This window comes from Octopus sinensis, linkage group LG3 (assembly GCF_006345805.1).
Source record: "Octopus sinensis linkage group LG3, ASM634580v1, whole genome shotgun sequence".
In the NCBI taxonomy this organism is placed as follows: Eukaryota; Metazoa; Mollusca; class Cephalopoda; order Octopoda; family Octopodidae; genus Octopus; species Octopus sinensis.
Genome location: NC_042999.1, coordinates 46303978 through 46315828, shown reverse-complemented (window position 1 = coordinate 46315828; position 11851 = coordinate 46303978).

Genomic DNA, 11851 nt, shown 5'->3' with positions numbered 1-11851 from the left:
TCTCCCGCTATTATTACAATAATGAATGGATGATCGTTGATTTGGCATGAAATATTGTCGCTGCAAAAACAGTAGTGTCTTTCCTTTTTACTTTTCAAGTCAAAACGAAAGAGCGCCTTACTTTTCCTTACAATCTTTAATTTTTAATAAAACTTTTCAAAAAATATGTGTCTAAATACGTTCAAGAAAGTATCAAGCGGGCCGCAAGAGAAAAATCTGCGAAGAAGGCGGCGAGCTGGCAGAAACGTTAGCACGCCGGGCGAAACGCGAAGCCGTATTTCGTCTGCCGTTACGTTCTGAGTTCAAATTCCGCCGAGGTCGACTTTGCCTTTCATCCTTTCGAAGTCGATAAATTAAGTACCAGTACGCACTGGGGTCAATGTAATCGACTTAATCCCTTTGTCTGTCCTTCTTTGTCCTCTCTGTGTACAGCCCCTTGTGGGTAGTAAAGAAATAGGCATTTCGTCTTTCGTCTGCCGCTACGTTCTGAGTTCAAATTCCGCCGAGGTCGACTTTGCCTTTCATCCTTTCGGAATCGATAAATTAAGTACCAGTTACGCACTGGGGTCGATGTAATTGACTTAATCCCTTTGTCTGTCCTTCTTTGTCCTCTCTGTGTTTAGCCCCTAGTGAGTAGTAAAGATGTAGGTATTTTGTCTGCTGTTACGTTCTGAGTTCAAATTCCGCCGAGGTCGACTTTGCCTTTCATCCTTTCGGAATCGATAAATTAAGTACCAGTTTTATCTTGGCTACCGAATAATTGTCACATATTACATTTACAGATAAATTTCTCTATTTACATAATATCGAGGTCTCTTTCTTTCTTTTGTTATCTTACCGTTTTTATGAATAAATGTATATGTATATATTATTGTGTCTGGGAAGCACCATTCACTTTAGGTGGTTTGTTATTTAACACACTCTACTATAATAAAGTATAACCAATCGATCGTGAGTAGTTGATCGATAATTTCAGTAGAGTTTAGGACGAATAACGGATCTTTTCCTTTTGATGGACGGAATTCAACACAATTTCTAGCTAACTAAACAATTTGAAACTTCGTATACTGGTAGAATGTGACATAAGAAAACATTATTTTCACTTAACTTTTTTGATAAATTTGTAATTTGTAACTTTAACGTAATTTAATTCTTCGAATTTTAGCCAATGAATTGCCAGCATTTGAGCTCAAATCATTTGCTGCATCTAAAAACTCAGACATCTTGTTACAACGTAAACAGCGCGCGCGGGCGCGCGCACACACACACACACACACACACACACACACACAGGTGTTATTCATCCTTCTCTATTCTGTCTGTCTCGCTCATCGATATTGATAAACAAACGAGGCATGTGCTAGAAATAACAGCCATATCTCTTAAATCGATGAATTTCGTCGCCCAATAAAAATATTAACGATATTTTTTTTATATTTTCTTAATTTTTTTTTTACCGAAAAAGATTCTCCCATGGTTTTGCGTACCAAAAACAACAAAAACAAAACAATAATATGCCCAAATCGGTCTAGAGTGGGATATGAGGGTGCGCGTGGAGTGTGGGTCGTATTGTAAAAATTAGCGAAATATTTATTCATAAAAGGATGCCCCAGCTTGTCGGAGGCTGTGATATAAATTGGGAAAAAAATACTCGACACCAGTGCGTAATTGGTACTTAATTTATCGACCCCGAAACGATGAAACATTGACCCCCCCTCCCCATTACTGGTTTATTTACCTTTTGTGTAAATTTGTTCCGGCAAGGGGCAAAACACAGAGGGGACAAAGCATGAGATATGTAGTGACGCTATACAGCGGCGCGCGCGCGCACCGTCCATTCCTGTTTCGCGCGTGCGGAGTTTGTGCCTTCACCAAGGCAGAGAGAGGAAGGGCCCCCTCGCGCATGCGCGAAGCACCGGAAGAAGGACCCTTTTGCCTACGTGGCAGTTAGCCGAGGCAGGGGATCGTAGGACGTTGACCACTAGCGTCCAGCAGCAGTCAGTAACTTGAGACATGGCTATCGAAGGTACAACACGTATATTCTCTCTGTCCGAATTTGATTCTAGCAGCAGCCTTTACCGAAAGCTTTTAACCAAATTGTTGCAGACTACATCATCTTCCTTTCTCCGGACGCCATCTTTGACAAGTGTCGTTTTGTATTTGAACACTTTCTTATTTTACAGCGATAAGGTTCAGCTGAGACACATCTATACCAAAGGGATGCCAGATACACCAATTACCTGTTACCACATAAGAGAATAAAGTAGATATATATTATTTACGTTTGCGTCTTGTTTGTTTCTGACTGGTAGAGGATCTGGATTATTAAAGCAACGGAAAGTGATTGCTTCTCGAACCCCCAAAAGGTCCAGAGAAGATATTCACACGTTTTCGTTACAGATACAAAAGTATTAAGTCGATTCTATCGACACCAGTGCGAACTCACGAACGTGTATGTATGCTTGTGTGCGTATATGTGTATATGACGAACGTGTATGTATGCTTGTGTGCGTATGTGTGTGTATGTATATCTCCGTTTGTATGTGTGTGTACGCTTATATATTAATTACTATGTGCTTGTGCAAATGTATATGCATGTGTTTGAGAGAGAGAGTGTGTGTGTGTGTGTGCAAGTGTACGTGTGTATGTATCTGAATATATGTGTGTGTGTGTGTGTGTGTGCGGCGTGCGTCTCCTCGTTTGCTTATCAATATCGATAACGCAGCAAATGATTTGAGCTCAAATGCTGGCAATTCATTGGTTAAAATTCGAAGAATTAAACTACGTTAAACTTACAAATTACAATTTTCTCAAAAAAGCCAAGTGAAAATAATGTTTTCTTTTGACACATTCTACCAGTATACGAAGTTTCAAATTGTTTAGTTAACTAGAAATTGTGTTGAATTCCGTCCATCAAAAGGAAAATATCCCGAATAACTCCTACTGATTTCAAATAACAGCAAAATTAAATTTTCAGACTTTAAGGTGTGATTTAAGAGAAATTTGACTGTTGTTTCTAGCATATGTTATAACCACCTTCCTCGTTTGTTTGTCATTCATGTACTATTTTATTTATTCTTTTACTTGTTTCAGTCATTGACTGTGGCCATGCTGGAGCACCGCCTTTAGTCGAGCAAACCGACCCCGGGACTTACTCTTTGTAAGCCTAGTACTTATTCTATCGGTCTCTTTTGCCGAACCGCTAAGTTACGGTGACGTAAATACACCAGCCTCGGTTGTCAAACGATGTTGGGGGACAAACACAGACGCACAAACATATATACACACACACACATATATATATATATATATATATATATATACATATATACGACGGGCTTCTTTCAGTTTCCGTCTACCAAATCCACTCACAAGGCTTTGGTCGGCCCGAGGCTATAGTAGAAGACACTTGGCCAAGGTGCCACGCAGTGGGACTGAACCCGGAACCATGTGGTTGGTAAGCAAGCTACTTACCACACAGCCACTCCTACGCATATTGTATTGATGTTTTCAATATTTTTCTCCCCGTGAAGATATTTTATGCATTATTATTGAAAAGGTCGCAAGACGCAACGAAAATTTTAGAAAATAAATTAAGTAAATGAATGGAAATTGAACCGTTGAGTGTGTTAAATAATAAGGCACTAAAAGAGAATGACTCTCCCCAGACACAATAAAATATGCTTCAACACACGTCTTCACATAAAGAATCTTGCAAACGAAATATGTGTGTGTGTGTATTTGTGCATGTGCGTGTGTGTGTGTGTGTGTGTGCGCGCGCGCGCGCGTTTGTACGTGTGATGGTGCGTAAACAAACATATATTATGTGGGTAACGTTACAACCGAGACGTTACGTCTTATTCCTCAAGTGCTTCAATTTTGTGTATGTACATATATTTACTAGATTGCTGATAATTATTAATGTGTTGATGAGCCACTTTCTATCATTAATAAAATTGTCGGCATTTTTGCCGATATGGGTATGCTATTCTATATATAATTCTGCTTGTTCGTTCGTCCGTTAGTTGGTGAGAAGGGGGTCAAGTGAGTGAGAGGTGGAGTAAAAGGGAGAGGGAGAGATGGATGAGTGGGAGAAAGAGTCGAGAGAAGAAATAAGAGAGGAAGGGGCAGAGTAAGATATATATTATAATTACATTTGAAGGCGGTGAGCTGGCAGAAACGTTAGCACGCCGGGCGAAATGCGTAGCCGTATTTCGTCCGCTGTTACGTTCTGAGTTCAAATTCCGCAGAGGTCGACTTTGCCTTTCATCCTTTCGGGGTCGATAAATAAAGTACCAGTTACGCACTGGGGTCGATGTAATCGACTTAATCCCTTTGTCTGTCCTTGTTTGTCCCCTCTATGTTTAGCCCTTTGTGGGCCGTAAAGAAATATATATTATAATTACACTGAGGATAAATGTGTGACGTGGTTAGCTGAAGGGAGAGGCGTAGGGCGAAAGAAAAAGATGGTGAGAGAAAAGAAGGAAAGGGAAAGAAGGTGAGGGAAAAAGTGGGTACGATAGAGTGGGGAAGTATTAGTTATTAGGTGGTTAAAAAGTTAGCTGAAGGGGAAAATAAAGAGAAAGTCCTCCGGAAAAGTTCAGCTCATTGATCCCTCAAGACGCCCAGAGTTTCCCCGAGTATGTCGTCGCGCTTGCCAGCCGTTATTCCCCTATAGAATTCTTTTGTCGAACTTCCGCCAACAGCATTGCCAGATTGGCAGAAGGCTGTGAGCGCTTGCTGACACTGCTGTTGTTGTTGCTGTTGAGCGAACGGTCTTCGTCCCAGAGCTCGCAAGAAGGGAGAAGTCCGAAACGTGGTCCTTTGCTATTCGTAAGACCCGCAGAAGAGAAAGCAGGTCAACCCCCCGACACCGAGAGCATCGACGGATGGCTGAATGCGCATCCAAGCTCAGCGGTTGCGTAGGAAGTCGGGGACAAGAAACAAGAAGAAAGAGTGAGAGAAAGTTGGAACAAAAGAGTACAACAGGGGTCGCCACCACCCCCTGCCGGAGCCTCGTAGAGATTTTAGGTGTTTTCGCTCAATAAACACACACAACGCCCGGTCTGGGAATCGAAACCGCGATCCTCCGACCGCAAGTCCGCTACCCTAACCATTGGGCCATTGCGCCTCCACTGCTGGAATCAAGCGCTCTTTCTCGTTCTACGCTTGATCCCACAGCTCTGTCAATGAGACAAGCTGCGAAAAATATCGTCTGCGGAAAATATCGTCTGACAAACGGCGACCACATTTGCTCACCGTTAAGAAAACGCTGGAGATCTTACAGCTTCAGCAAATTTCTGCGCATCATTAGCCACAGCATGGCCAGTTCTCCACTCAACGGCTGTTGACAGCAGCTGGACCGTCTGACGAGCAGAATCCGTCCTTTCTAAAGAAAATGCAAAAGCAAGCGCTCCAGCTTAATAAACCACTAAGCAGAGCAATGGGGCGACAGTCAGGCAGTAGTAGATAACGGAAGCGATGCACGCATTCTCCACCTCTCTGTCAATTTCTAGGTGAGACTGGCCACCCTGCTCCTCACATCCCACCAGTTCTTGTGAACTTGGAAATCCAGACCAAAGCAGACCCCGAGCAATTTAACCGGTCCTTTCGTCATAGACCTGCATCGCCAGGTGCCGAGATGCTATGAGGGCTATCAATTGTTTGTTGGTCCTTCTCACTAACACGAAGCTTAGTGCTTGAGTGTTTGGTTGTTGCTGTTGGGAGTGCTTTATTTCGGCCAGTTGTTGTAGCTGGTGTAGTGTTGGTGGAGCACTTTGTGATTGCAGTGCTAGAGGGGTTGGTGATGATGTAGATGTGGCTGTGGCGGTTGTGAATGTTTTCTACGGTTTTTGGCGTGTATGCTGATTATAGGGCATGATGTTTTACTGTGATTCCTTTTTTGGTCTTTTGGATTTTGAGGGTTCCCCCCTCGTTTTCACGGTATGTTGCAGATGAATCCATGTCTGTAGACTCGGGGTCTGAGACAATGAAAATATTTGGGCTTGGAGCAGACGGATGGAGGAAGTTAGTGGAGAGCTTCGTTGAGAGAAGCCTGGATGCTATGTGTGTCCGTTTCTCTTATTCCTTCTGCTGTTGAAGGAAGCGGTGGTAGTAGATCTGCTACTGGTGTTGTTGTTGGTGGTGTTGATGGTGTTGCTGATGTGGCTGAGGTTGCTGTTGTTGCTGGTGTTAGTCATCTTCCAGCATTTACTGATTTTGCTGTTCCTGCTGTTGATGATGCAGTTGTTGCCGGGATAGGGGCTGATTTTGTAGCTGTTCTTGCTGGTGTGGTTGCTGAGGTTTTTAGGGATCTGGTGTTGGCAGTAAGAGAATTTCATGGGCCCCCGTCTTCTGTTTAGGGCAGAAAGCTCTCAAGTGGTCTGTCTCCCCATGCCCGCAAACTGTTTTGCCCTCGAAACATGCTGACTATCGGGCATTCTATCTTTCAGAGCCCCTTACACCTCTGCTACAAAGCCATCTCCGGCTGCTTTGTACTTACAAAAATACATTTATACATAATTGTTTTCTGTTTTCTTGCTGCCAACACCTCTTTGAGACGGTGCATCCACCCGCACTTTCCCCAAACTTATCAATTTTATTCATTGTTGTGGTGGTAGTGGTGGAGTAAGTTGTGGTCTTATTCGTAGTCTTATTACTGCTTCAAATTACTATTCTTGGTATTGGCATATTACAATTCACTGTGGAGAGTTCGTAATTTGAGTTATGCCCTTGTGCAGTAATATCGCTGAATCTGCTGCTGCAGTTTGTTGATTTAATAGTGGAGGCGCAATGGCCCAGTGGTTAGGGCAGCGGACTCGCGGTCATAGGATCGCGGTTTCGATTCCCAGACCGGGCGTTGTGAGTGTTTATTGAGCGAAAACACCTAAAGCTCCACGAGGCTCCGGCAGGGGATGGTGGTGATCCCTGCTGTACTCTTTCACCACAACTTTCTCTCATTCTGTTTCTGTTGTACCTGTATTTCAAAGGGCCGGCCTTGTCACTCCCTGTGTCACGCTGAATATCCCCGAGAACTACGTTAAGGGTACGCGTGTCTGTGGAGTGCTCAGCCACTTACACGTTTATTTCACGAGCAGGCTGTTCCGTTGATCGGATCAACCGGAACCCTCGTCGTCATAACCGACGGAGTGCTTCCATGATTTAATAGTAATTTGATCTATTAAACTTTGAACCTAGTGGGTGCTCACCTCCCCTTCTATTTGTGGGTAGTAGGCGGAGAATACCAAATAATACTTTAAAATCTGACGTGTCAGATTTCTTAAGCTAAGAGGCTTTCTTACGACACATTCACGAAGCGGTCTTTCGATACTTTTGACCTTTGTATGAAAATTGCATGTATTTGTATTAAAACTTTTATATTCTTGTTGCTACTGCTTCTGTTGCTAGTTATTGTGTTATCACTTTCCATCTTGCTCACGAAAGAGTATTCAATGTTTATATTTTCGAAGGTGTTGTTTTTATTTCGGACAATGTTATCGAAAATGGAGCAGTAGATTTTTCAAAGATCCTCTAAGAGATCTTTCCCGAAAAAAATTGGCTGTGTTTCCATTTTTGTACTTTTTGTCGACCAAAACTGTTATGGCGAGAATCATGATACCCCCTGTGAGAATGGACTAGCTGAACTCGTTATAAGTTGCAGTGTGTTTGAATGAGAGAGAGAGATGAGAAATCACAGGAAGTCGAAAGGTGTCATTCGTGAGTTCGTGGAGTCGCAAGAAATAGTTGAGAAGTTGTTATTGCTCGTTGAGAGTTGTTTTGGATTGGTTACAGTTGTTGTCAGAGTATTTGGGAATACATCAAGTGTAGACTGCTGGTGTATACTTCGTTCCGCGGTACTATATATCACACTGTCTTAGTGCACGACACTAAAGTGGCGACGAGTTGATTCGAAGCTTACGTTGGTCAGTAACAATTTTAAGATGCTTTTCCTGAAGTGTTGTCGGTTAAATTAGGCTTGTGAAATGAGACTTAGGCATATTTCCAAATTAAGGAAAACGCAATACCAATGTTCAAACCAAAATGAACGGTAGCTTTCGCTGTGATAAAAAATTTCGATGAAGACTTAGACAGATTAGAGAAAATTAGAGTCATCCAAAAAGTGGAATCTGCTTAATGGGCAGCTCCAACGGTGTGTATTCGAAAAAAGAATAACAAAATCAGAGTGAGTAGCGATTTTTCCACTGGCTTGCATGAATGTCTGAAAATGTGTCACTATCGGCTACCTACTCCGGATGATATTTTTACGAAGTTAAACAGGGTCAAGATACTTTCGAAACTGGATCTCTCCGATCCGTACCTACAAATTAGAGTAGACGAGGAATGCTCAAAATACCCAACAGTGAATACGCATAAAAGACTATACAAAAATAACATATTACCATTTAGTCTAAAGGCCGCACCTGTAAGTTTTCAACAGGTTATGGATGCAATGTTATAGCGAACTGTGTGGATTCGCAATTCCATACCTGGAAGATATATTAATTAAAAGTGAATTTCACGATCTGCATATTGAGAATGTAAAATGTATTTTTGAAAAAATAAGAGATTACGGTTTTACACTGATTGAGGAGAAATGCGAACTTTTCTTACCTAAAATTAAGTATTTAGGATAAATTATAGTCAGAAATGGAAGCCGATTTGACCCGTCGAGAGCAGATGCAATTAAAAATATACCTCCTCCGATTAATATAACGATCTTACAAGTTTTTGTAGGTCTAGTGAATTATTATCAAAATTATATACCAAATATGCATGAATTGAGAGCTCTATTCTGCTATACCAATCGAGATAAAACGGGGAAGCAGAAAGATTCATAGGCACATTTAAGCGAGCACTAAAAAAATCAGGAAATGAATTAGGCAATGATGCAGCACTAACTCAGTTCTTAAGGATTTATAGGGTAACACTTAACCTGAACAACTGTTCAGGCAAATCGCCTGCAGAGCTAATGTTTGCACGGAAGATAAAATCAATTTTTGATAAATTTTTACTTTAAAAAAACTTATGGGGAAAACCCAAGTAACACAACAAAGTATTTTAATGTGGAAGGTAAAGTTCATTTCAAAATATATATATTTTGAAATGAACTTTACCTTCATGTCTAAGTCCTCGTGCCTTGGCTCTGACAACGCAACCTTCGTGTTTCACGTTGAAGAATTGATCGAATGCCAATCTCGCAGCCAATACGTCGGTCGCGATGCCTTTTCTAAAAGCCTCGTCTAACTTCTTGACGAGCTCAACTACTAACTCTGTTTCTTTTTACTGCTAGTCCATTGCTAAACTTTATCGATTCTATTCTAATCATCTTTTTCAGGGTGAAGCACCATTAATTTTTGATGATTACCCCTGTCGATGCCCACTTAACTAGCTCACTAATTCGGTCTCCAAATTCTTTACGTGACGGCAACCACGCGTTCAGCTTTCAGTAACCGGGTTCATATCTATGAAGCCCGTCTAAGTCGACTGTACAAATCACGATTTTGTAGTCTGTGTAGTCGACTACTTTAAACAGTGGACAACTTATGCTATCCTTATCGGCTACTCAACAGAATAACCTATCTAGATACGATTTGGATGACCCGATGCGGTTTGATTAGGCCCACACCGGCACATCCGGGAAATTCAGTCGATACCTGTCTCAGACAGTTAGAATTGTTTGGGCAGGTTTGCGAAGCTTTTGTACTCTCCTCTCCTATCTGCTAAATCTACACAGTACCTCCTCATATCTCAAACTTTACTCCAATCGTCCACTAACACTAAGAATTTAGACGTTCCCGGGAAAGTTTGCAGACTTCTGAAGAAATCTGGCTGTCCTGCCCCTGCCGGGGCATAGACGGCAACTAGCTTGAAAGTATATCCTTCGCTGTTTGTCACGTCCAGGACTACCGACTTACCTTATGGATCCAGGAAAATTGTCCGTATTGCAAGATCCAAATTTTTCCGAACCATTACGGTGACTTCTTTACATACTTATTTAAGTACGACGTGCTGTGAGGGGACCGGCATGTCAAAGAAAACAGCCAACGTTTTTTTTTCGTATCTTAAAAGGCGATTAAAAGAGATTGGGTGCAGGCCCCTATACTGCAGCTGCTGCAACAACTACTACTACTACTACTACTTCTACTACTACTACTACTACGACGACGACGACACTGACGACGGCTACTACTACTATGACGACGACGACGACAACGGCTACTATTACTACTACTACAACGACGACGATGGCTACTACTACTACTACTACTACGACGACGACGACTTTTAACCCAATAATTATGGCATGGTAATTCCGCCGAGGTCGACTTTACCTTTCATCCTTTCGCAGTCGGTAAAGTATCAGTGAAACAGTGGGGTCGATGTAATCAACTAGTCCCCACCCCCACCAAATTTCAGGCCTTGTACTTTTAGCAGAAACCATTATTATTATTATAAAAGCGGCGATCTGGCAGAAACGTTAGCACGCCGGGCGAAATGCGTAGCCGTATTTCGTCTGCCGTTACATTCTGAGTTCAAATTCCGCCGAGGTCGACTTTGCCTTTCATCCTTTCGGGGTCGATTAAATAAGTACCAGTTACGCTCTGGGGTCGATATAATCGACTTAACCCGTTTGTCTGTCCTTGTTTGTCCCCTCTGTGTTTAGCCCCTTGTGGGTAGTAAAGAAATAGGTATTTCGTCTACCGCTACGTTCTGTGTTCAAATTCCGCTGTGGTCGACTTTGCCCTTCGTTCTTTCGAGATCAATAAAATAAGTATGTAAAGATGAAATATTCCATAGATTTGAATCGGTATTTTGTTGTGTTATAATTTTATCGAGCCGGGAAGAATGAACAAACTCCTTGGAATTCGATCTCCGAGCTATTCAGCAGAAAATTTCATGCATGAGTTGTAGAAGATTATCATAACCCAACCCATTGGTACTCAAGCGGGGTCCAAAAGGCCTTTAGGGATTCATTTAAGATGTTGTGGTTAAAATTTACCTGCAATAGATTGGTTGTACTTCTATACAATACACAAAATATTTTTACAATTTCTTTTTATATTTAGTTATAAAATATATTATGATTTATTTAAACCTCGAATGGCTATGAGGTTACATACGTGTAAAATCGGAATCTAAGTGGCTCATAGATAAAATAAGAAACGGCTGAGAAACACTGACGTCTTCTAGCATCAACCTATGTGCAAATAACAATGAAGGTCATGCCAAACATCTAGTAGGAAACTCAGTATCAAATAGCGAGTAGTTGACCTAAGATCAAGACGTGATTCTAGGTTAACTAGTAGATAAGCTGATGTCAAAAAGCTCGTAGATAAACACTTATCAACTGAACGATTAATGTTCTTCATTGAAAGTCTACATTTTTTTTTTAAGACGATAAACATTAAGACAGCTGTGTTGTTGATGTCATTCCTTAAGGTGCTTACAAGGTATGTTAACAGGCACGTTGGAGTGGTTTAATATTATCTGTTTTAAGTGTCTGTATAAGTACCTTATTTGAACGTCTGCAAAGGCGTCAATCTTTTTCAGATTCACAGATTGATGAAATATGCTAGTAAGATTTGCATGTAATCACAACTTAAAATATATTTTGAATGCAAATAATTGGTGGAGCATGGGAAAACCATAAGCATGGGGAAAATTTTGAAACGATCTTCTATGTTTTATTCAGAAAGAGCATAACTCACACATTTCAGAATACTTTAAACTTTTCAGATAGTTTGAGTAAGATATGCTGTTTTTCTCGGATAAGCAGACGCGACCCAGAAAATAGACTTCTTTGAGAAAACAGTGTTTGAAATTAAGACATATCTGAGAACTAAAAGCCTTT